Source organism: Drosophila persimilis, unplaced genomic scaffold (assembly GCF_003286085.1).
Source record: "Drosophila persimilis strain 14011-0111.01,24,50 unplaced genomic scaffold, DperRS2 tig00000000-arrow-pilon, whole genome shotgun sequence".
In the NCBI taxonomy this organism is placed as follows: domain Eukaryota; kingdom Metazoa; phylum Arthropoda; class Insecta; order Diptera; family Drosophilidae; genus Drosophila; species Drosophila persimilis.
In genome coordinates this window covers 21,224,897-21,248,708 of record NW_020825288.1, presented here as the reverse complement: position 1 = coordinate 21,248,708, position 23,812 = coordinate 21,224,897, and the positions used below count along the sequence as shown (strand labels likewise).

Genomic DNA, 23,812 nt, shown 5'->3' with positions numbered 1-23,812 from the left:
ACCCATTCCCCCCCCCCCCCTCCACAACACTGGTGTATCTATTTAGATGGGAGTGAGAGATCTCTCGAAACAAAAGGATATTTTGTGTGCGATTTCATTTCAGTTTCTTTATAAATATTTTAATGGGTCCTGTCAGTGTTTTTAATTTCGCTGTCAAAATCAGCGATTGCTGTGGTTGGTGTTTTCAAATATATATGAGTGGCGGCGCCTGGTGGCATGTTGATTATAATATGCCTCATTAAAAATAATAAACTGTCAGCTAAATGAAGGCGAATGCCAAATACTTGCCACAGTTTCTGGCTCACGATGCCGATGCCTTTCCTCTCTCTGTATCTCCTTCTGTTTCAGCTGCTTTTGCTGTTAAAATTTTCCAAATTTCAACATTAGTTGTACAATGAGGATGAGCAACTGCAAAAGTTTTTCCAGTTCCTGTCAGTGATGTGCTGTGGGGCGGTGGTGGTGGCTTTGCTTTGCTTTTGTAATTGTATCCTTGAAATGCATATCTGATATTTTCACACACAAAAAGCTTAGAGCCATCCTGCCACAGTCCCATTCTCAGTCGCCGCATCGCTTTTCGCTTTCCCTATTTTATAAATATTATATGCAAACACATCTCTAAACATTAGAGGTCCTCTGTGTGTGGAAACCAAATGCGGTTTTCAGATGTCTTCTCTCTTTTTTGCACTTTACCCAGGCATACAGAGGCATGCCCCATAATGGTTGCAGGAGGAGGGTTGGGGGGATGCACTGCCAAGCATACCCATAATGGTCGGCGGTATGACGGAGGTGCTGGTGTTTATGGCACCAGAAAAGGCCATAAAATGAACAAAAAACATATTCCCTCGAAGTGGGCGTGGAAGGAGGCAGGCAGTGTGCTCGTTCGTGCCTCTGTAAGTGAGTGAGAGTGACTGGGTCCAGGTCCAGGCGTGCAACATAAACGGCATTTTGAGACTGCAGCGAAAATGTACAAAAGCCTCAGATTTTCATACACTCTACAAGGACCCAAAGTTCGAACAGAGGTGGGAACGTGAGTCGTGCCTGGCTAAAGGAATCAAGGATAAGTTGGATATATATTGAGGGGAAACTTATCCTTAATATCCAAAGTATGTCCTTAAAAATGATGCGGAATAGGAGAAGAAATCTCTGACCTAGGAAAACTTAATGAGAGCTCTGTACTCTGTATTTCGTAGCTTTTCGTTGCAATCTATTTTTCAGATGCCGTCTATACTGATTAATCGCAATGTGACTTGCGCTTCATCTGATCCATAAGGAAAATTAGGAAGGAATCTTTTCCATTTCCCAATTTTTAATTTAACAATCTTCTCAAAAAACACACTTATCACATCTCTGGGTCCAAAAGCAGGCCTCGACACCTCGTTTCCCTTTGGCTTCGTTGGGTTTTTACATTGAAATTGAAGCTGCAAATTCACACTCGCATTGTGGAAACCCACCAGTACTCGTCTTGGCCATGTCCCAAACAGAATGAGGGAGCAGAGACGGGGAGGTGGAGACAAAGGCATTTCGACCGTGGTCCACATGTTGGTTTGCAGCTGGGATAGAGGGCAGCCCCTGCATCCTGCAGCCTACTCCGTGCCCCGTGCCCCGTACCCCGTGCCGCATGGCTGTGTGCAAGGTGACGTCTGCTTTGGTCCTGGCAGCTGAGGTTCTTTTGGTCCTACGGTTTCTGGTCCTATGGCACATTTGTTAGCAGCAGAAATTAAAATGTTTACACAACCGAATGCCAACGACGTTTCTGCATTCATTCTGTTGTGCCGTGTCCTTCAGCAGCAAACATTTTCAACACCAAGACCCCAGGCCCCCTGCTTCTGACAGGGACAGCAGCTGAAGGTGTCGCTGTCGTCAGAGTGGTCGTGGTCCCATATCTTGGTCCATTCAGAAACCGATGAGGATGTTCGTTAGGCATTTGCATACCGTGAATGGGAATGTCACATGTTAAGGACTTTCATTTAAATACTTGCTGCAGTATTTTTAGCGCAATTAGTGCTGTGGCGGGTAAGTGGCAAATGCCAGGGACATAACTCAACTCTGCCAGATCTGTGCAGCGTTATATGCCCTGGGGAGTCCAGGAGGAGGACCAGACAGTCGCTTATCCCCTGCGGGAACCGCTTATTTATTCGCTTTGCGTAATCTTAAGCACCTGCCTGCCAGAGCTGCTCCCGCCGCAAGTAAAATCTCCGCCAGCCGCAACTTAACACCGTTTTAATCTGCCATTTGGCACCACTTGCTTGAATAACCCACCCACTCAGCTCAATCCCCAGCAGCCAGCAGAGTGCAGCCCAATCCCCAGCAGAAGAAGAAGCAGGAACACTTCCACAACTTCCGCCACGCCAGAATACTCCACTCCGGAGTCCGGACTCCACTCGAGTGGAGGTGCGGCTGGGAAAATAACATTATTGCAGGCAACTTCTTAGCGGCTGTTTGTTGGCTAAAGTGCAGCTGAATATTTTATGAACTTGGCAAAGTACTTCGTCTTTACTTCAACTGCCTCGCGGCCACGAATGGACCAACATCACCACTGCCCAGGCCTCTAAAAAACCTGGCCTAAAAGAGCCAGAACACAAAAAGGGGCGACAGATTTCGCTTGAGAGAGAGTTCAGGATATGCAGGGCAACTAAATAAATAACATATTACTATGATAGATATGACAGTAAACATTAATTAAGAAATGATCTTTAGGCCATCTCCACAACAAATCAAACCTACCATTCAGTCAACTACAATAAAAGGTGTTTGCTCCAAAAGAGTTTTCCACTTAAATTCAAAAATTTACTTAATCAAAAGGAGGACTAAAACTTACATGGGAAATCCCAAAAAAAGCAGTCTGAGCCCAGGCTTTGACATTCAAATTGAATACAGCAAAAAGCAGCAACAATTCAGAGATTTACTTGCCTGCAAAAAGGATGCAAAAGGACTCTCGACTCCGGACTCGATTGTGTCTTTCCCTCGTTCACTGGTTTGCATTTAAATAAGTTGCAGCTACAATCGAAATGGGGGAAAAAAGAAAAGCTTATGCCAGCTACTTACCTCAGGTTTTCCCTGTTGTGAATGCAATTTGAGAGAAATATTTTACAGAAATGAATTTATTCAAACGAAAAATTGAAGTACTTAAATGGAATAGATTTATCAATAATATGAGTGTTTCACAGGTAGATGCATCTTTAGGGGATTTCTCATAAATTTACAAAAATTTTTCCACATTTAAAAACATCATTGGAGCAAAAGTTACTTTAAAAACTTTTTTGAAAAGTTTCTTGATTCCGTAAAGTATTTTTGTGGTTGTATTGTTGATTTCGCACATATAATTTCGATTCTTCTTATTTCGGGAAGACAATTCAATAAATGATTTCTCTGGTATTCGCGCCAGGTCAAAGTCACTAAACCAGAAAATACACAAAGTGAAATGTACAAGAGCCAAAACAAATGGCCAAACAAGTCAAGAGACAGGGCCTCGCTTCGTTCCTGGCCAACTTCTTCTTGGTCTCCTTCTTCGTCGAGCTCTCATTTTGGGTGATTTATTTGGAATTCACTTTTGGGACGCCGCCGTTCGCTTATTTGTCTTTGTTTGCTTCTTGCTGTGATCCCCACCTCTGGTGTTTTGGCCTCTTTGTTTCCACCATCTCTTACTTGGCCACCAGTGTCATGGCCCTCTTTCCTGGTCTGAGGTGGAACCACCCCTTGGTCTTGGCCATCTCTTCACCCACTTTGTCTTCATCGCCTTGGTTCTGGCCGCCAATTGAATTTGGTTTTATTGCATTTATTGTGGTGGCCCACTGATGCTGCTGCTGTTGGCTATTCGGTTGCTGGTTACTGGTTATTGTTAGCCGCTCCACTGACCTCAGTACATTATCTCTAAATAATTTATGTTTGTATACATTTTAATTTAATTTATTTGTTCATTTCACTTCTTGCTGTGATGCTGTGTTGCGGAGTCTGATGTTTGACCAGCAAACAGAAGGCATATAACACATCGAGATACGATTGTATGCCAAATGTGTGTGGAAAAGCCAATATTGATTGAGTAGCCGCAACGTTGACCCGCCTCAGCAAATAACCAAGATATCGTAAAAAGGTCTCTCCTCTCCCCTTCTGTGCCTCTGTAATTGCTGATGTTATGTGTTTTTATACTATATATGTACTATATATGCGAATCGAATCCACAAATATATCGAGATAGTTCTCTTTTATTCCGCTCCATTCACATAATGGAAATTGCACATTGGAGATTTTCGCATTCATTCAATTGGTAAAAAAAAAAAAAAAAATAATTCGAATAAATAAATTACCCCACGGCGCAATAAATTTTCGTGAACTCGTCGTCCTGTCTTCAGGTTGTGTTGCTCTTAAAGCTCTCTCTTCAGGATGTAGACAAGAATTAGTTGACAAAACTAAAAGAAAATTGTACTCCTGAATGTAAAAAAAAAGTGGAATAAAAGTGAAAGAAAACTGAGTAAAAAAAGGACTTTCAAAAAAGCTTTGTCAGTGGGCATGGGCATGTACATATGTAGATAGAAAGCAGAGGCAGACGCAAATTGAAGAACAACTTCAGCATGTGCACATGCAGAGCTTAATGAGATGAGTTCTGCCAAGTGGCGTGTGTAATGTGGCAGGGGGCATGGGCATGATGCTGCGATGGCAATGGCATCCAGTCAAGTCAACGAGGACGGATAATGGGATGGGCGACGACGGCGGCGGCTGCTTGACTGGCGTCTGGCCTGAAACGGGAGGAACAATAAAGCCCGGGGCCATTATCAACGAGGGCCCAGCAAATGTGACAATGCGAATGACACAAAAGCGCAACTGGATTAGCATCTGCCAGTCGTCGGTGTCTCGATTCCAGTTTCCGCTTAGCCTTCTATTCCTCTTTTCTATTTCGTTTTTTTCCGTTTGAACGAATAAGTGTGGGTGGAAGTAGCAGTCACATTGTCATGTGTCGTCGTCGGCCTTGCACTGTGGACGGGGTAATTGGAAAAGGGATATATCATTGATGTTGGGGGAACTATCGAAAGATAATCAAACTTTGCTGAACTATACAATCAATGCATTAAGTTCTATCATAAGATAGATATTTGATTGGGAATCCCGTATAGAAACTGAGTATCGGGTATGTTTATGTGGAGGTACGTGCGCCTCTGCCCCACTGTGCCTACGATTGGATGGACTGTGTCTCATTTTGCGCTTTACATTGCAAATTTTACAACAGTGGCGCTCGCAATTGTCAAATGCAAATGTAGTCCTGGCTTAAAGAAATAAAAAGGGAAGCTGGAAGAAAGTACTCGTACTAGTGCTCGTGCTCGAGTGGAGAGGAGGAAGAGCAAAACATGCATCGAGAACTTCATCTTCGTCTCCAGCGTGTCGCTCTGGTAATGACAAACTTGTTTTTCGAGCACTCACACTCCGCCAGGAAGAGCGCCCTGCAAGTGCTGGCCGGGGTGGGAGATCCTTGGCATGAACCCGGGATTATGTATATACTATTTTCGTCTGTTACTCACTTTGCATGTCGCTAGATTGCCGGGCAAATGGAATTCTGATGTATTGCTGCCTTTGTTTTATTACCCAGCTCAACTATTTATTTGATATGAAATTACTTGGGTAGTGCTTCGCTTCTGTTTTAGTCAACAATTTAAAGTTTATGCGTTGACTGTGTGGCTGTGGGTGGGGTGGATTGTGGGATGTGGAGGGATCATATTTTGCACTCTCCGGAAGACATGGTAATTTACATAAACATAAAGTCTGTCGTTGGCCACATCCTCCACTGTGCTCCTGGACCAGCTGGCAGTTACCGTATGTTTGTTTGCTCTATAGAGCCGCAACTCCACCCGAGGCCCATCATCCATGGACTGACCTATCCCAGTGAATATCATCCTGCTGTGAGGCCCTGGTTCTGTGCCCTGGTGTGGTGTGGTTTTGCTCCGGCCCAAGTTTATGACTTAGCAAATTGTCGTAAACTTGGCAGCGAAGTTTGTGTTACATTCGGATTACGACAGAGGCAGTGACGGAACGGAACGGAGGTTGCTGCAATGGCACTGCAGATCCTAACCTTAAGTCAGTTTCCATGTCAACAAGCCGCAGTGTTAAGTGTTCAGGTTTGGCCAGGGCCATGGCAAATGGTCGATGTATCCAATGGTCTGTAAACAAGTGGTATCCTCTCGTGCTGTTTCCATCTCATTGGCAATTAGTGATGACTGTCACTGGCTCCAGCATTGTGCAAACAAGCCCAATTCTCACCCAATTCCAAAAACCCAAATCCCCCATTCAGTGGAAACCGTAATTTATATCGTTACCCATTTTCCTTACGGTTGCCAATGGTTTCACGCTTGGAAAGTGCACATTCTGGCATTTCTGGCATTTGAAAGCGGCTCCAATCATTTCCATATATCTGTGTTCTCCACATGGTTAATTCTTCAACGGGATCCGTGGTAGCTTCTTTGGCACTATGTCAAATGCTAAGCTTGTTTGACAGCTTTGTAAGTTTCATTCAGTCAATTTCACGGCCTTGACAGGATTGCAATATTGAGACGTTGTACCTACCGTACTCCTGTACCCTCTCTGCGTGTTCCACCCACCCATACACCTCTCGGTGCGGTGCGCTGCGGTGCGGTTCACTCAAGCGGAAACTCTTGTGTAGCCGGAAAAAGATGTTGGCTCCCGGTCGCGGAGGCGGCTGCTTGTTAGCGCTGATTTTATGCAGATTTCCCCGGTAAATTTATGTAGAGCTCCGCGCGGATACATTGTTGCCAGGATGGGCCGATCCGTGGATAGCCATCCCGGGAGCCAGCAGGAGGTGACGTTGGCGAAGGCGAAGTCGAAGGCGGAGGCGCTTACAAGTAGCGACAAAGTACACGGAGTGTACGTTTCATTTCAAATTGATTTATGCACGACTTTTCCCTCTCTCTCCTTTTCCATCTTTTTTCCATTTCTATTTCCCACTTGCACAGAGTTTGGGGTGCGGTGTTCTGTATGCTTGATTACTTTCGCAATTGGTTGCGTCCCAGCAGCTGACGGTGATGGCAATCAAGGTTACCGACAGCCAGACACCGGGAGAGGAGACTGCTCCCAAATGTAGAGCGGAAGAGAGATATACAGTGATACAAGTGCTCGTAGTTTTAAGTTAATATAGAAAATAATCAATAATATTGCACAGTGCAGGCAGCGTATAATCGAAACTAAATAAATAAAATAAATACATATTCTTTACTATCGACTAGAAGACATAAAACGATGTTTTACTCACTTGTAATTCAATTGTATTGATCGATAGTTACGCGATAGTTACGATAGACGGCACGCTAGTCTCTAACTAGTACATTTTGTATAAAAAGCTTTATTTTGCCTAGTTTGACGATCGTTTAAAGTGGAGGCTATGTTACATGACGAGCTTTTAAATGTCCAGGAAGAACACGATGAGGCTGACTCCTCTGCTTCGGTGGAAACTGCCATGCCAAACCACGTCGCTGGACCCGAGGGTAACGTGAACAACAGCGACGCCGACCAGGAAGTGCACACGTTCCCTTTGTCGTATTTGGAGGACCCTGATTTGAATACACCGATTGTGTTGGGTCCATTTTATAATGGAAACTACGCATTCTCGGCGCTTTTGCCGACTAGAATGTACGGCTTAGTGGTGGAGCCCCATTCACTAGCTAACAGCGAGTGCTACATCATCGACCCCATCGAATTTGGACGTATCTTGCTGACCAACGCCCGGTCTCAAATGGAACCGAACCGGCCCGTCACCGAGGAAGAGATTAACAGCGTGGCCCACAAACTATGCCTGGTGTTGAAATTGTCATGGTGTATGCCGCAACTGGTCCAACGTCCGATCCACGGTCACCTGTTGGTTGTCTACGCTATGGATCGGGTTACCGGAGACTTCATCGGATGTATGGCGGGGAAAATGGTGCCCGAAATAGATCCGGAAACGCAGTACTTGAGCTTCTTACCGATTGTGAGCGGTATTTGCCCCAACACCGGCTTACACCAAATCGTCTTCAAAGCCATCTTACATTTGGTAGTCTTGATCAGTGAGATTATCGTCGGATAATGGAAAAGATAAGCAGATGAATAGGTAATATGAGAGAAGAAAGAACTAAAAGTCCAAAGAAAAGCGAAATGTTTGCAAGAATTTAATTATATTTAATGTAACATTTTTTTTCTACATATACAATTTTGCCGGGAAAATATACACAGACGTCTGAGAGCTGTTAAGCGCAAAACTTACTGTAACATCCAATGTTTGTCAATCTGTTAGTTTTTTTTGTTGCTAGTGGTGATAGCTCACACGATAGGAAGGGTAGGGTTGAAATATTTGGATAATCGAACAATTGAAACTAACTCAACTTTTCGCCATTTCCATAAATACAAATATATGAACTTACGTACGTTCATCCATGAAATTTGTTCAAAGTCTTGCATTCTGGGGTGAATTTCGTGCATCTGTGAGCCTAAGCGCAACACTACGGCTTTGGACCGCAGCACAAGCAAAGACGGCCTCATCTGAAACCATTGACATTGGCTGAGAGAACATTGAATACCCGAAGAGACACTTACTGTTCACTCTGGATGTGATGCAAAGCTGCCACTGTAAAGCCATCCAATGGAAACTTCGGCATTGCAGTGCTATGTCAAATTTTTCATGAACAATACGTCCACCATGTGGAAATAGTCGGATCAGATGCAAGGCACAGATTAAGCGATCGTTGCAAGGAATCACATATTTGGCTACAGACTGGGACAGATTAAACAAACCGCACTGGTTGTTCGACTCGTTTACCTAAGGCCAACAGCACCTGGCAAGTTTAAAGCACCTAGAACTATCACGTGATCTCTATCTGATAGCAAAGAAGAAAGAGTTTTCATAGCAGACACCTTCTGCTCGTATAATGAGATTTCAAAAGACGGCGGAATATACGAGCAAGTAATGAAGATGGAAAGGCTGGGAAAAATCAGTCTCAAACACAGGATTTCCATGAAAATGCGCCACTCTAACATTCGGATAGGTTACTAAGAGGGAAATTAATTTTTTTATATCGATATAGAGCAAAACATCGATGAAATAGCGATGTTTTTCAAATAAATACTTGTTTTATATACATTCCAACTAGAAACTACATACCGTTGTCCCTGCCTAACATTTTTAGGGTCTTACACTCGGTCCCTTTACATTATTTCCACCACTAATTCCCTTTTTCTCATTCAATTACTAATACTCATGTACCTTTCCCGTATTTAGTATTTTTATTTGTACTTGTATTTTGAATGCAATCTTAGTTCTTTTATTAAGTTAAGTTATATATTTTTTTATTATTAGTCGGTTATTGGTTCGGTTAACGAGCAGCGCGTTTTTGCTTATTTGCCTGAGATATGCGCGTAACAACCTTCTGTTTCTCTTTGAGAATAAACATCGATGTCCGCTGTGGAAAATCAAACATCGATGAAATCTACCAATAGGTCCTGATCTAGCAGCACTATGCTTGTTCCATCTCTTATTCAAAGTGAATTAGCAAAATTTACAAGCTTACCAAAAATTAGAATTAGGATTCAGTACAAATCCAAGGCTAGATTGTTTCATTATGGGAAGGTATTTCCGCAATATAAGGAATACGTTTTCGCTACAACCAAATACAGAGGAACCTCCAGAATATCATCTGGTTCGCGTTGCACCGTTGTCAGACGCTGGCAATAACAATTTTTTTGGCTCGTATTCCATGCCAATAGGATTCCGGACAGGGGTCTATTTTTTCAATGGCCACAGAATAGCCCGTTATCTGCAGGATGCAGTCGGGGCCATAGAAAGTGAGGAAGCGGTTAGCGAGATGGCAAATGGTCTGGCCAGTGCCCTCAATGAGTCATCAACTACATCACTGATCCAGATCCAGGGCCCCTTGGTCATTGGCTGCGTTGTGGATCGTGCTACAGGCCTCATTGTCGGCTATGGTGTTGGCCAATACCAGCCACATCCGGTGGTCAACCAGAACGGCGAGTACGCAGGCCAGGCCTGGCACAGAGAGGTGCGAGGCTTTTCGTTCGACGATTACGATGATAGCAGCAACATCGTCGCACGATTCATCACTGGCATAATGCTTCGGCTGAACAATAATAATCAATAATCAAACTTGATAATTAATATAATGATGTTGTATTTAATGCAATAAATTGTCAAAATCGGCTCAATCGGCTTTTCAAATATCTAATTTATTTCTAATTAGTCTAATAAGCCTAGGTTGCCTAACAATTCAAAGCCATCTATAAGATGGTGCTCATTCTCAGTGAGATTAGTGGAATAGATTAGCAGGAATAAAGTCGCTATGTGACTGAAAATCGAATCCATTAAAATACAATTTAATTGTTTATTAAAGATCAAAGTCGGAAAAAGTGACGAGGCGGATCGCACTATGTCATCCGCGGCCCCCTGGTGCTTGGCTGCATTGCTGATCGGATTGCTGGAGGCGTCATCGGTTAAGGTGTGAGCCCATTGAATCCCCATCCTGTCCTGGATGGAAATGGAACTTTACAGACTTGGAGTGACACGCGAGCTTTTACAGCGATGGTGACGAATTTATGGCATATAACGTAATCACGGCCAATGTATCCTCTAGGATGTTAATTGCAGTGGTACCGATAAAGTGGATGCAGTTAATGTATTGTTGGGTATTCAATTTAAAATATTTCGATTGCCAAAACAGGTACTCAGAAACAATTTATTGTTTCTTAGCATTAAGTGATATATGTATGTACATATATCAGCAGCAGCAATATATCATAATCCACGAACAGAGGAGGAGCTCTGTCGGCTCAATCAGTTCCTTTTCAAATATCAAATTTATTGCTAATTAGCGCCAAAGTTCTCCCAACAACCACGCACACCACGTGGCACCCCCTCACACACTTGTGAAAATTTGATACCGAACTCGCAAATTAATTAAGGGTTCGTTTTGGGGTTGCGCGCACCCGAAAAGCGACTTTTGCCCGCCGAAGCGATTAGACTATTGGGCGGCTGGGATGCCTGATATATGCACTGCACTGCTTATGGATGAGCCAATATGTACGAGTATACGTATAGTATAGGTGTGGGCCATGATGCCGACATTGAGGTTAAGCATATGGGCTGTGTAGCCACCTACTACTCCTCTCTCTATTAGGCGCCATAATTAATAGCAGCTTAACTTATAATTACGGTCGCTGAGACCACAAACAACCGTTTAAGCCTAATAGTTGAGGTAGCCCGGCCTGATATATGGATGGGGGAAGAGCTCTTCTTTGATTTGGGTCTCTGACAAATGGCTAAGCAATATTTGAAGGACGGGCAAAGGACGGCCTAAAGCATATTCTTTAAGCCAAATACAAGTAATTGAATACTTGACGCAAATTAGCAATTCCAGCTCGAATAAAGCACTTATAGCTTAGGATGTCAGTCGTGGAAGACAGGGGGTGAAGATTTTAGAATATTATGACTACAATTATCCCCACTGACAGTCAAATGTATTTCCAGTTATTTTCTTTTTATTCACCCAACATACGCTATGTGATATGAGGGGCAGAATATATTCTGTCATTTTGACAGACCAAACAATCGCCCGACTGACCCACATGTGTGAGTATATCGTACATATTCTCCGACCACAAGTCAATCCACAACGACCACAACAGCTATAACCCAAATAAATTCAAAAAAGAAAGAGAAACAGATGTGGGCTAAGTTTATTCTACCCGGTACAAGAGGAGTAGATGGGTATTCGTGGAAATAATGAAGCGTTTTCTATTCATCGATAAAGATTTTGTTAGATTGTTCCCTTGTAGAGGGTACCTTTTAGTCGTAATATTGAAAATGCATTCTTATTTGTTGTTCAAAATGCTTTCGTTGCTTTTTTCCGGTTGATACGAGCGACTTTGACTTGTCATTCCCCGGCTTCCATCCATTTCAGACTCAAACGCAATGTCAAATGCAATTTACTCAGCTCCAATTTCGCATCCACATCCACAGATATACGAAACAGTTGTTTCATTGCCACGAACTTGTTCGCACAGCATTTGGCTTTTAACATGATTAAGCGGAGAATGTGGCAGAGAAATGTGAGGGGCAAAGCAACTCTCTCTCGTATAAATAAAACTTAAATGTTTATTTGTTTTGTGTTAAATGCTTTGCCAATCGTGGAGTTTTATGCTGGCGAATTTATAGTTTTGTTTGTTTTCATTAGGTTTTTGTGCGACTTTTATTGCTCAATATTTTCCTACTGCCAAATGCCATTATATGGCTTTTATTGCCGCGTCCCCGACCTCTCCCCACCAAACATTAAACATGTCAATTCGTCCTGTACATTAGACAGGCAACTTTTTATGGACCTCAAAAAGCCTTTACAACCATGAAAACCTGTAAATATTGTTTCCTAATTTTTTTGTACCTGAATTTTATTTTATTTATAAAAACCAAAACCTTTTTTAGCATAATTTTGCTGTTACAATTGAAGTGGATCGACCCGCAAAATACACACAAAAAACAATTCCATGTGAATGAATTTAAATTAGTTGCCAATTCAGTGTGTATTCAAATATGAACATGTAAAGAATTTACGGAAAATTTGCAAAAAAGATACAATGATAAATTAGTGTTTTTAGCCTGTCCACAAACTACGCTATGAGTCAAAGAGCCAACACTTAAGTTCTGAAGTATATAATATATTTAATATATATTCAATATATGTAAATTGAATCTATTTCAAGTTTCCTAAGCAATCAGCAATCATCTGTTATCATTTCTATACCCTTCCCTGAGACAATGCACTCAACTAGAAGTATTCAAACAAAGAGCAATTCGGGCAGACTTCACGCTTTTTTCCCCCCTAACTAGGCAATAGAAATTTATCTATGGAATATGCATATCCATATGTGCACATTAGGCAATTTATTTTATTCCAGGTGTCGTTTTTTGGGATCTACCTAAACTCTGGACATATACCCTACTCCATATGGCTGTAGGGCAATCAGATTTCTTCTATGCCAGGGCCAGGGCCAGGGCTACGCTCTGGGCCTGGCCCATCGTTTAGGTAAAATTACAAGTCTGTCAATATTTGCTAGCGAATGCAAGCAATTTTCAGTGTTTTTGTTGAAAAATAGCCGAGCAAATTGAAATTAATCGAAAGCGATTAAAATATTGACACTAATTGAAAAGATGGCAAACAAAAGAAATGTGAGGGTGTGTGTGTTTGCATTGAATGGAACCCGATAAGGAAATGAATTATGGTTCAAACAACTTGTGACTTTAAGGGCCAGCGTCAGCCCAACGTAACTTTAAGTTGGATTCCACAGTGGATGGGTCGATGGGTGGGCAACTGGGGGACAGCTAGTGAGATTTATAAGAAGTGAAATTAATGTGGCAGCGCGTCGCGAAACGCAAAACGGGCAAAAAAAGACAGAGAAAAGTTGGGGCCCGGCGAGCGGCAAACAAAAAATCTGCACAGCGATGATTGCCAAGGGCGAGAGTCGCGGGTGGAGTAGGAGAGGAGGAGGCCCGTTGGCGGCTTTTTCGCCATCTTCAGCCAAATGCGAATCGAATTTATTTTATTTAGAGCTCCAACATCGTCGTCTTCGTTGGCGTTGTTGTTGTCCTTGCCATATATATAGAGAGTGGGAGAAAGGGAAACTTTTCGCGCTTAGTTGCCTTCGAAAAGCACAAAAACACTTTGCCCACTTTCTTAGATTTCTTTATATCGTACGCTTTCCCATGACACAAGCTATTCCCAAAGTTTTTCTCACTCTGCGCAACTTTTGGCTCTCCCTGGTCCTGGTCTTGCCAACTTATCGCAATGTGAGGGCTAAAAATTCCGGAAATTGAAATGAAGCAGCAGCCGGCAAAGGACCTGTCTCCAGCTGGTCAAGCTAGGGACTCACTACTGGAGTTCCTAAACTAATTGCAATGGTATTTTACCCCATATAATATCATATATCTAATCACATTTGAAACGGTTTAGAGGAGCAGATCCATGAATGCGGCAAATAAAAGCTTAGTTCATGCTGAGACGAAGCATCATGAGGTCGATCCTATTCGTATTGTTGGCCCTCGTTCTGCGAGTGAGTTGCCATAAAACTCCCGAGGAGGAAGGTATAAAGAATGAATTAAATTTGTTGTGTTGCTAACATTTTTTTCCATTTCTATAGCTTGCGCCACTACGTTTGAGGAATCTTGGAATGGTAACTAACGATTGATCTATCGACCTTTTATGATAATATTTCCTGCTTTTCAGATTGCAAAACGGGAAAATGCAAAACGGAAGCCATAGCGGATTTTAAAGGCAAGTACATCAATTTACAGAAATATAATTATTACATTTAACGATTTTCAGAATGTGATCCGAATGGAGAAGTAAAGATTGAATCTACTAACTATGACTAATACCCATCTAAATAACCAACTAATATCATACATCTAATTCCATTTGTAATGGTTCTTAAATATGATTGGATTATATTATTACTATAGTCGTATTGTTGTCTACCACCACTTCTCTGATTATGATCAATAGAAATATAAATAGGAATAAAGTCAAGTTATTCCTCTTTTTAAAGAATAAAAAAACTAACTTACAGTTTTTGTTGGCCAAGTAAATATGAGAAATTTTATATTTTCAATCTGAACCAAAATTTGTTGCAAGACGGCGGAATGCCGAGACTGTCTTGTCGGTGCATGGGTCTCTAGTGTCTAATCACATTTGAAAGGCTTATTACAAATGATCCATGAAAGTTACATTACAGCTGAATTGCATTATCAGTATATATTGAAACGTAACATCATGAGGTTGACCGTATTCATACTGCTAGCTCTGGTTTTGGGAATGTGTGGATCTACTACTGCTACTCCTACTCTCAGTATGAAATGTACAATTTGATATAATTGGTTATTTTTACAAATATTTCTTTTCACTTCCAAAGATTGCGCTGCTTTCTTTGTGGCTGGTTGGACAAGTAACTATAATAAAAGAAATAGTATTCCGATACTGTACTTTTTGCTTTTCAGAATGCAGTACGGCTCAGTGCCATGACGCGGCACTCGAGGCCTATAGAGGTGACTATTAAGACGTGTTAAGTTTATTTATAATTATGATTATTTTACGGCATTTTAGCTTGCAATCCAAAGGGTCTATGGGGGCGACAATAACGTTGAGATTTTAGGTTATTATTGAATTAGAACTGGTGGTAGTATCATTACAATGCAATTTTGACAACGAATAAACCATATTGAGCGGATTGAAATTGTATAATAGATTACAGATTCATTGAAAATATTTTGAATATAATTTGGTTCCATATGTTTATCAAGTCCCATTTGAAAGGGTTATTACAAATGATTGGCGCATTACAGATGAAAATTCTTTATCTCCTGAAACGTTACATCATAAAGGATATCGTTTTCATAATACAAATTGGCTCGCACTAGACCCCTTCTTCTATGCCGTTTCGGCGCCGTTTCAGTTATCTCAATTTTTGCATGACCTCTGAAGTAAAACCGCATTCCCTTGACCAGTATTGTTCGCTGAATTCCATCCTAATTATTAGTTTCTGTCGTTCAGTGTGTCACATATACGAATGTATATCTAATACGATTTTATGGGGCTATTACAAGTGATTGGCATAGCGGGCCTCTGTATCTCAGTATATTCTGAAACGTTACATCATGTGGTCGATACATCTTTTATTCATTTTTTCAACCCTTGCTCTGGTAGCATTCTCCAAAGATTTGGGTAAGCTGCGTCGTATTGCTTTGACTTTGTGGTTTCGCTAATATATTTTACATTTCCTAAGGCTGCCATATAAACTATGTGTCGATCTGGACAGGTAATTAGGTAATTAGGTAATTGTATACTTTTCAGCTTGCAGAACGCCTGAATGCAAAACGCTTGCGATCACGAAAATGAAAGGCAAGTAATAATTAAATATTCAATTCAATTTATAACACCAATTTTTACCACATCAACAGAATGTAATCAACAAGCAGGAAAGCGGTAATACAGTGCTTCTGATGATTGAAAAGTGCCGATTACAGCTGACAAATTTCATGTAAATATTATTATTTTGGCCATGTATAAAAATATGTATGCCTGGTCGTTCTCCTACTCTCTAAACTAATATATTAAATTGTTATGTATGAAAATAAGTATTATTTGAGATTATAGTCCTGGAGAGGAAATCCGACTTTCCCAAATTGGATTGCAGATGGAAACACCTGAGAGCTCGACCAAGAGCCCGAGCGAAAGGCATGGCCGAAACAAATGGAAGCGAATATTTAAACGCAATTTTCATGCATCGAAATGTAGAGAATTTTGCAAATTTAACATGCAGACGACAGAAGACAGGCTCCGCCTCCCCCACACCCATACCCATACCCATATGTTCTATAATATCTCTTATCCTGTCGTTCCTGATTTTGGCCTTTTGTTTGTTTTGTTACCAATGCCATTGCTTTTTGGCAGTAGCCGGGGATGTGTGTATGTTTGTGTGCGACTCTCTGCGTAGTATTTATCCATCACTGACAATGTCAAATATATTACCCATGATGAATGACTCTGCGGATTTGATGAATGTGTTTTGTGGCTGCCGGAGCACGGTCCTTGGTTCCGGGTTTTCCGGTCTACACCGGAGTCCACGCTACGCTACCCCAGTGGCAGACAAAAAAGCCATTGAGACTGGCAATGATTTATAAAAATTCGAACCAAATGGCATTCAATGCAGACACGTCACTTGTGATGTAGGCGTTCAATTGAGGCATTCGCTCTTCCTTTTTGCCAAATCAAACAATGAGGGAAAAATGTTTGTTTCCCATGTGGAAAATATTTGCAGAATTGTAAGTAGTCGTCAAAAGTCGCGTTGGCAATGAATGTGTCAAATGTTTTACGATCTTGTTTAAATCTCCTCAGATTAGAAGTACTCGCTGGGGTCCTGCGAGAGCACTTCACCATAATTGCCTACAGTTATACGACAAGTAGTTGGACAACATAATTTCCATTTTCATTATCAACTGACAGCAATTTTCATTTAGCCAGTATAAATATTTTTGTGGCCAAAAGAAAAGGAAAAGCAGCAACACAAAGAAAGAGAAATGGGGGCAAAAATGAAATGAAATTATTAAGAGCTGGCAAGGAAATGCGATTGCAGTTCATGAAATGGTTAAAATGCTAAATAAATAAAGCAGCCGGCCAACAGAGAAGAGTCACAATTAAAGGAGGTCCTTGTCCTCTGGCACACAGAAGCTGGGGATCAAAAGGAGTTGGTTGCCGTATAAATTATATACCCCGGGTCAGCGGCCAAGGCAGGCACCCAGGCACGTTCCTGTAATAATGGTTGCTCAATTTTAATGAGAAATACGTAAGAATGGGAGGGAGAACGAGCAGGCACATGGGCTGGCTGACTGACTGACATGTGGGGTCGGTTCGGGGTCCTGGTGCTTGATAAGTCCATCTTGGCAATTGAACGAGAGTCCGAGAGTCCGAGAGTCCGAGAGTCGTTCACGGAGTGTCTGTTAGTAACGGCTTCTTGTCCCCGTATCCTTTTGGGGAAAGAAGGAGTACATCTCCACTGCGATATGTGTGTGTGTGTGTGTGTGTGTGTGAGTAGAGAAGAAAAATGTTGCGGTAATTACATTAACTGCACAACCCACACGCAGATACCAACAACTCTCGCAAATGTTGTTTATTGGACGCCCCGGAAAAAGTGAAACAATTTTCATTAAGATTGAAATATGTTTATTATGCTTGAGACCATTTCCATCCCATCCCATCCCTCCTTTTCCTGTGAGAAATTACCAACTAAAGGAAGTTTTGTTAAACATGAAGGAAGAAACAGTGCAAAGATGAGGAAAATTATGCCAGAGATCAATAAATCCCCGTCGAAAACTATAAAAATTCAACTTTTTACTCATCTTGAAAACCATTAGTCCATCCCTGCTCTGGTCGGACGACCACTGGCCACCAAATATGGGTGGGATCCCCATCCTACCCCGTATCCTACATATACAGATGGCTGCCACAAGTGCGTTTAATGATTCAAAGCTAGTCCAGCTAGGAAGGACCCTCCCGATAGGCCATTAACTACAGGCCCCGGCAATGTTTTATGGCCACGGGAACACGTTCAAATTGAATGCTGGCCGGCTGTTGGAGCCAAAATTTTTTTTGTTGTGTTCTTTTTTTTTATAATTTAAGGGAGCGTAAGGGCGTGATAGGATGATAGCCAAATGAATTTCGTGAAAGTTTGCATGATTTTTGACAGTTAAATCCCATTTTGTTGGGCCTACGTTGTCGACTGCACAATTTTAATTCGTATTTTTAGTCATTTTATTGCGCTCCAATTGCTGTGCGTGCTGTGGGTCCTTGCTGTGTGCTCTGTTCCTATCCTAGGGTTCTATCGTTGGCTGTTTTCCAAGAACGCAACGGAAGGATGGAACTGAGGACATAATGTGATCAGAAAAACATTAATGCGACAATTACGACATTTTTAATTGTTTTCAAGTCGTACTCCTCTATTGCTTTTGCTGAGTGGGGCTGTCATGCCATTGCCAGGACCTTCCTTTCCTGCCATTGTCCTTGCCCCAAGAATGGGTAATTAAAAACGTGTTATGAAGCAGCAGAAAGAAGTTGGTGGAAAAAAAACTTAGCAGTGATATTGCAACGGGAAAATACCCTGGAAGTGGAGAGCTATCTGTCAATCTAAGGAATCGCATTGGTGGATAATATCTGTGTATACAATCATGCCACAGCCTATATCTACAGCTAAGATCCGCTGTGGATTCCACAGGTTCTTTAACAAATCCCAAATCCATGAGCCTTCCTTCTGGCTCTTCCATGCTTTCCCCAAAATTCAATACACCCGTGAAGTCAACATTTTACTGGATATAAAAAGTTGGTCAGGATGGGTAAACAGAGGAAGCGTTAATTGCCAACTGTTGGCAGAAATTAATGTTCATTTTGGTAGAATTTACTGCATAAGCCGAATGACTGATGAGGTTATAAATTATTAACGGAGGAGCGCTGTAAACACCAAAAATTTAACTTCAAAGCAAGAAGACCTTTGGCCCGCAGGGCACCACTGTCAATAGCATGGGGGCAAATCGATATCCTTGGAAAGACTTGGTCTTTTGTTTGGAAAAACCGTATGGAGAATTCCGTTTTTTTTTTTGCTGTTAAAGTTTGTGGAAATTTCATTAAATTTTCATTTCTAATTTTCCAAATGGATTAACGCAAAAAGATGTAGAAATCTTTCATCATAATTAGCACGCGCCGCCTGGACCCCAGGCGAGAAGCGCCACCGGACTCGGGGAGAGGTGGCCTGTGGCATGCCACGTCCAGTGCATAGTTGTCCACTGAACAGGCATATACATATATATACATATGTAGCCATTCATTTATACATATGTATATGAATACAGTACATATATATAGCATCGTGTCCTCTTTTCGCCTCATTTTCATTTTGGTTTTCTCTCTCGATTTTTACTTCGTTTTTGGCCATTTTTTTTCTGCTTACGCTTTCATTTCTACATGTTCTTTGTGCTCATTCTCCCTGGCCTTGGGCCTGTTTGGCTAACTCATTTTCAACAATTTGCGACGCTATCCCTGCTCTGTCCTGCCGTCTCGCCCGTCCTCCCCTATTGGGCATGTCCTTTAATTAAGCGAACAGATAGAAATATTCTTAAATATGCTGGGGAGTCTGTTAAATGGAAAACATAATGAAATCATGCTGAAGCCTGCAGAGAAATGAGGCAATTTCGTCTTTGATATTCATTGGTAGAACATCAATTGATTTAGAGTTGAACACAGATAAATATATGCCACAGAGGGTATCTTTCTTTAAGAAATTTGTACAAGTAAAGTTAGTTTAATGTGTACCTACTTCTTTCGGTATTGAATTGAATATGTGTTTAGTCCTAATCTCCGACTACTTTTAGCTAATCCTTAAGCCAAGTTATTCAAACACAACATATAAATAGAACCTGACCCACACAGCAGCCTCTCTTATTTCAAACAAAACTGCAGCAGCTCTGTTCCCCTCGAAGGAAACTCATTTGAGTTCATAGCAAAATTACAAAATACTGTCACGTATGTTTGGCTTTTTAGAATATTACGCAAAAAGCCAAAGCCGAAGACAAGTCAGAGGCAAAGTCAGAGCCTGAGGCAATGGCAAGGACATGAAAGTGCATATCAACTTCAAACATAAATTTGGGTCAAAAAGTTTAATTTAAACAAGTGTCGCCGTCGTCTTCGGATTTCTGCTGCTTCTGCTGTTGATATTTTTCGTCTTTGTTATTTAGGAAACGAAAGGAACCGAGAGGAGAAGCATCACGTATACGCAGTGTAACACAAAGTACAAATAAATTAGTTGCACTCAAGCCGGATGGGATTGGGATTGGGATTGGGGGCGCAAGGAGATTGCTTGGGTGGCTCTCGGGTTTCGGGCTTTGGGTGGCAAAACTTGGCAAACGAATGCCAGAAATTCTGGGGAAAGGAAATTTACTAATTTCAAACTTTTGCACGCATTAACCTCGAAAATCTGTGCACAACTTGAAGAAGAGACACTTGCAATTGGAAGCGCGACAGACACATGGAGCACCACACGCGATACACCCATGCGAGGTCTCCATATTCGAGTACGAGTACGAGTGTACTGTGCGTTGTGTTTGTGCAAATAATTTGGGTCACGAGCTGAGCAAGCAACAGGGATAAGGATTAGAATGAACGGAGGATGGGAAGCAGTTGACAAGTTAACGCTGCGTATACGTAACCCCTGAACAGGGCCAGGACCAGGACCAGGCCGAATCCATGCTAAAAACGTCTAAGAACAGCAGAGACAGCGACATGGGTGAGGAGCCCAGCCAAGTCGAGTTGAACTATTGTCAAGTTGTAACCTCGATATGCAGCGATGTAAGATTAGGCGACGCCTAAACCAGGTCCCGCTCCCTCAGCAGCAGTGGCATGTGCAGAGGCATGCAGCGCCTTGGGGGCAGAAACAAAAATAAGTAGCAAAATGCCAAGCAGCAGCAGCAGTCCGCTGTCATGCCAACGCACGGGAGTCGAGAGTATGGTTATGTGTGCCAGTGCCAGTGCCAGAGCCAAACCCAGTGCCATGATGGGGTCTAATAGGAAGCGGGCAGCCTGCCTCTTGGTCGGGTGCGAGCGGCTCGTGTAATCATGAAACGTCGTCGCCGTCGCCTTCGCAGTCGCAGTCGCAGTCGGCGCCGACAACGACCCTTGAGTGCATTACAACAATTGAAATTGCAGGGGCTGCTTCTGAGACTGGGCGGCCGGCTGCTGCTAATGTGGGTTTATGTGGGATCAAAATGCGAAAAATATGACACAAAAATTGTGTAGAAATATAAGCCACAGTGGAGAAATTCGTAGAAAAAAGCCCTGGAAAATGTCCTAAAATAGTGCTTCAAGGAAGGGAATTATTCTCAGATTTCTGAGAACCAAACAAATCATAATTACTTTCGTATGATCTTTCTGTTTTTCTTGGGAAGATGGCAAGAAAAACTGCAAAATATTCTTACCAATTTGACCAACAATACGAAGAAATTTTTAGGGGATTTTGGGAACGAAATATATCCCTTCTAAGCCCACATGATTCCTTGGCATCGCAGCATTTTACCCAATCGCGTCCATTGTGTAGTTGGCAGAGAAACAGGTGGAGGGCTGCTGCTGCCTCCTGGGGACACCCTCGACCTGCTTTAACCCGACCCTGCCCCCGTCGCTCGTAAGCCTTTTGTGCGCCATTCGGCATTATTGTTGGCCGCGTGCGTGAGTCGTAGAAAGCCACCGCCCAGGCCATATTCGAGATCCCTTGAGACCTCGACATGTATGTCAGGTCCAAATGGCTGACGTCGGCGGTTGTCGTCCGTCGCACAAGTTCAAAATCAACTCTTCTTGGCTGATTTTTTGGGCCAGGTCAGTGATTCTGCCTGTTTTTTCTGCCCCGGCCATAAGTACACAAGTACTTTTCCTGATTTTCCAGCCAAAAGCGAGCTTTAATCAAACTAAATTCGAAAACAAATTTCAGTTAATTTCGGGCACAAAAGTTTTCCTCAGAGAGAAGGAGAAGGCGAGCGAGTGCAACAAATAGCATTAAATAAACTAAACCCGTGACCCCATTAAAAAATCAAAGCAGAACTCGGGTAAATAAACCAAAAACAACTTTTGCTGACCAAAGAATGAATACAAAAAAAGTGAGGAAAAGTTCTGAATAAACTACGAGCGAACAACACTCAACTTGTAATGAAGTTTCAATATAGAAATCAATAAGGACCAAAAGCAGGATGCCTGCAATGGGCCTGATATATAAACAGCAACTATAGGAGGTGCAGAGCAACAATTTGTGAGCGGCCGCAGGAGCAGCATGCAACAATCTTTCAGATGCATGAAGGAGGCCTGCGCTGGCTGCCTGATGTTTGGTCCAAGCCGAAAACTTTTTCAGACATTTTATTTTCACACAGACGAAGGCACAGACACAGGAGAGCAAGGCAAATGGAAGGCACAGCCTGTGGCTGTGGCAGAGTCGTGTCCAAGGTTTACGGTCTATTGCAGCTGGGAAAAAGTTAATGATGTCACTTACACTTGGCCATCAGACCGAAGACATCGACCTAACCACTTTCGATTTGAGTTAAGGCCAACCAATGAAGAACGTGTGAAAAATACGAAACTATTAAACTTGGAAGAGACCCAGCCACAACCCACCAGAACATTTGAGCCGGATAAGGCCAGGATAAGGCCATAATCGGACTACAGATGATACCCTAATTGGATTGTTGGCACTGCTTCTTCATATTTATTTTAATTATGTTCCGACGACCCTGCTGATGGGATTATAATCACCATAAGAACTGGAACTTCCACTCGAACATTTTGGCTAATTGTAAGCGGTTCTAATCCAAAAACAATTACATTACTCAAACTCAAACTCAACTGGGAATGAATTCCTCTGAAACCCATAGGAAAAGGAGGCAAGGATCTACGGCTTGGGATTGGGCTAGGGATAGGGTCTGCGAAAGAAACGGCAATAATCGCACAACGCACTTAACCAAATTTCCAGCAATTAAATCTTTAAATCGCGTTTAAAAGCTGTTTTACCCCAGATCCACTTTCCGACCCCTCATTTTTTGTTTCCCTAACGCTCTTTCTCTCTGTCTTGCTGTACTTTTTTTGCGGGGCAGCGAACTAATTATAAAACGGATGCGCCGCATCCTCTGTGCCATTCCCATTCTCCCTCTTCACTTGGGGTCGCTTTGTTTAAGGTACCCAACCCCCACCAATCCCCAACCCAGCCCAAAAAAGGGACAGATAAATGCGACGGTCTGCTCCTAAAATAACAGTATTTTGCATAATTGTTGACCCAGAAAGTCTCCGAAAGAAGGCAGCAACAAAACGGGAAAAGATACAGCTAGTTTTGTTGCGGGACCGAAGATAGAGATACACTTGCAGATCAATCGTTAGAGGGCTCAGAGAACTTAAGGACAACTACAGTTTATACCGATTTCTTTGAATATATTAAGAAACAACAATATTTCATCTCTAAGACTTATTTGTAATCATACATATATCTGTTCTACATATCTCTGTTCTGTTATTATTTCCGATCAATCCTTTATGGAATCTCTAAATTGCAACCGAATGAATAGTACCCCCAGCAGAAGGGTATATAAATCTGGAATACTGGGGCAGATACGAGAGCGAGTATGGGCGGGTGGTGGCTTGGTGCAAGGAATGTAATTTCTGTGCAGGGATATTTCTTTTACTTGTTTCCTCCACCCAACACCGCCCGC

The 23,812-nt window shown here is 42.2% G+C and overlaps 1 long non-coding RNA gene across 1 annotated transcript; it reads left to right on the top strand.

Annotated features, from left to right (window-relative positions):
* Positions 1–14,817: 14,817 nt before the first annotated feature.
* LOC113567469 lies at positions 14,818–15,258 on the top strand. Its single transcript, XR_003409454.1, has 4 exons — positions 14,818–14,880; positions 14,944–14,976; positions 15,029–15,076; positions 15,135–15,258. It is a non-coding gene; the product is annotated as an uncharacterized LOC113567469 (long non-coding RNA).
* The last annotated feature ends 8,554 nt before the right edge of the window (positions 15,259–23,812 follow it).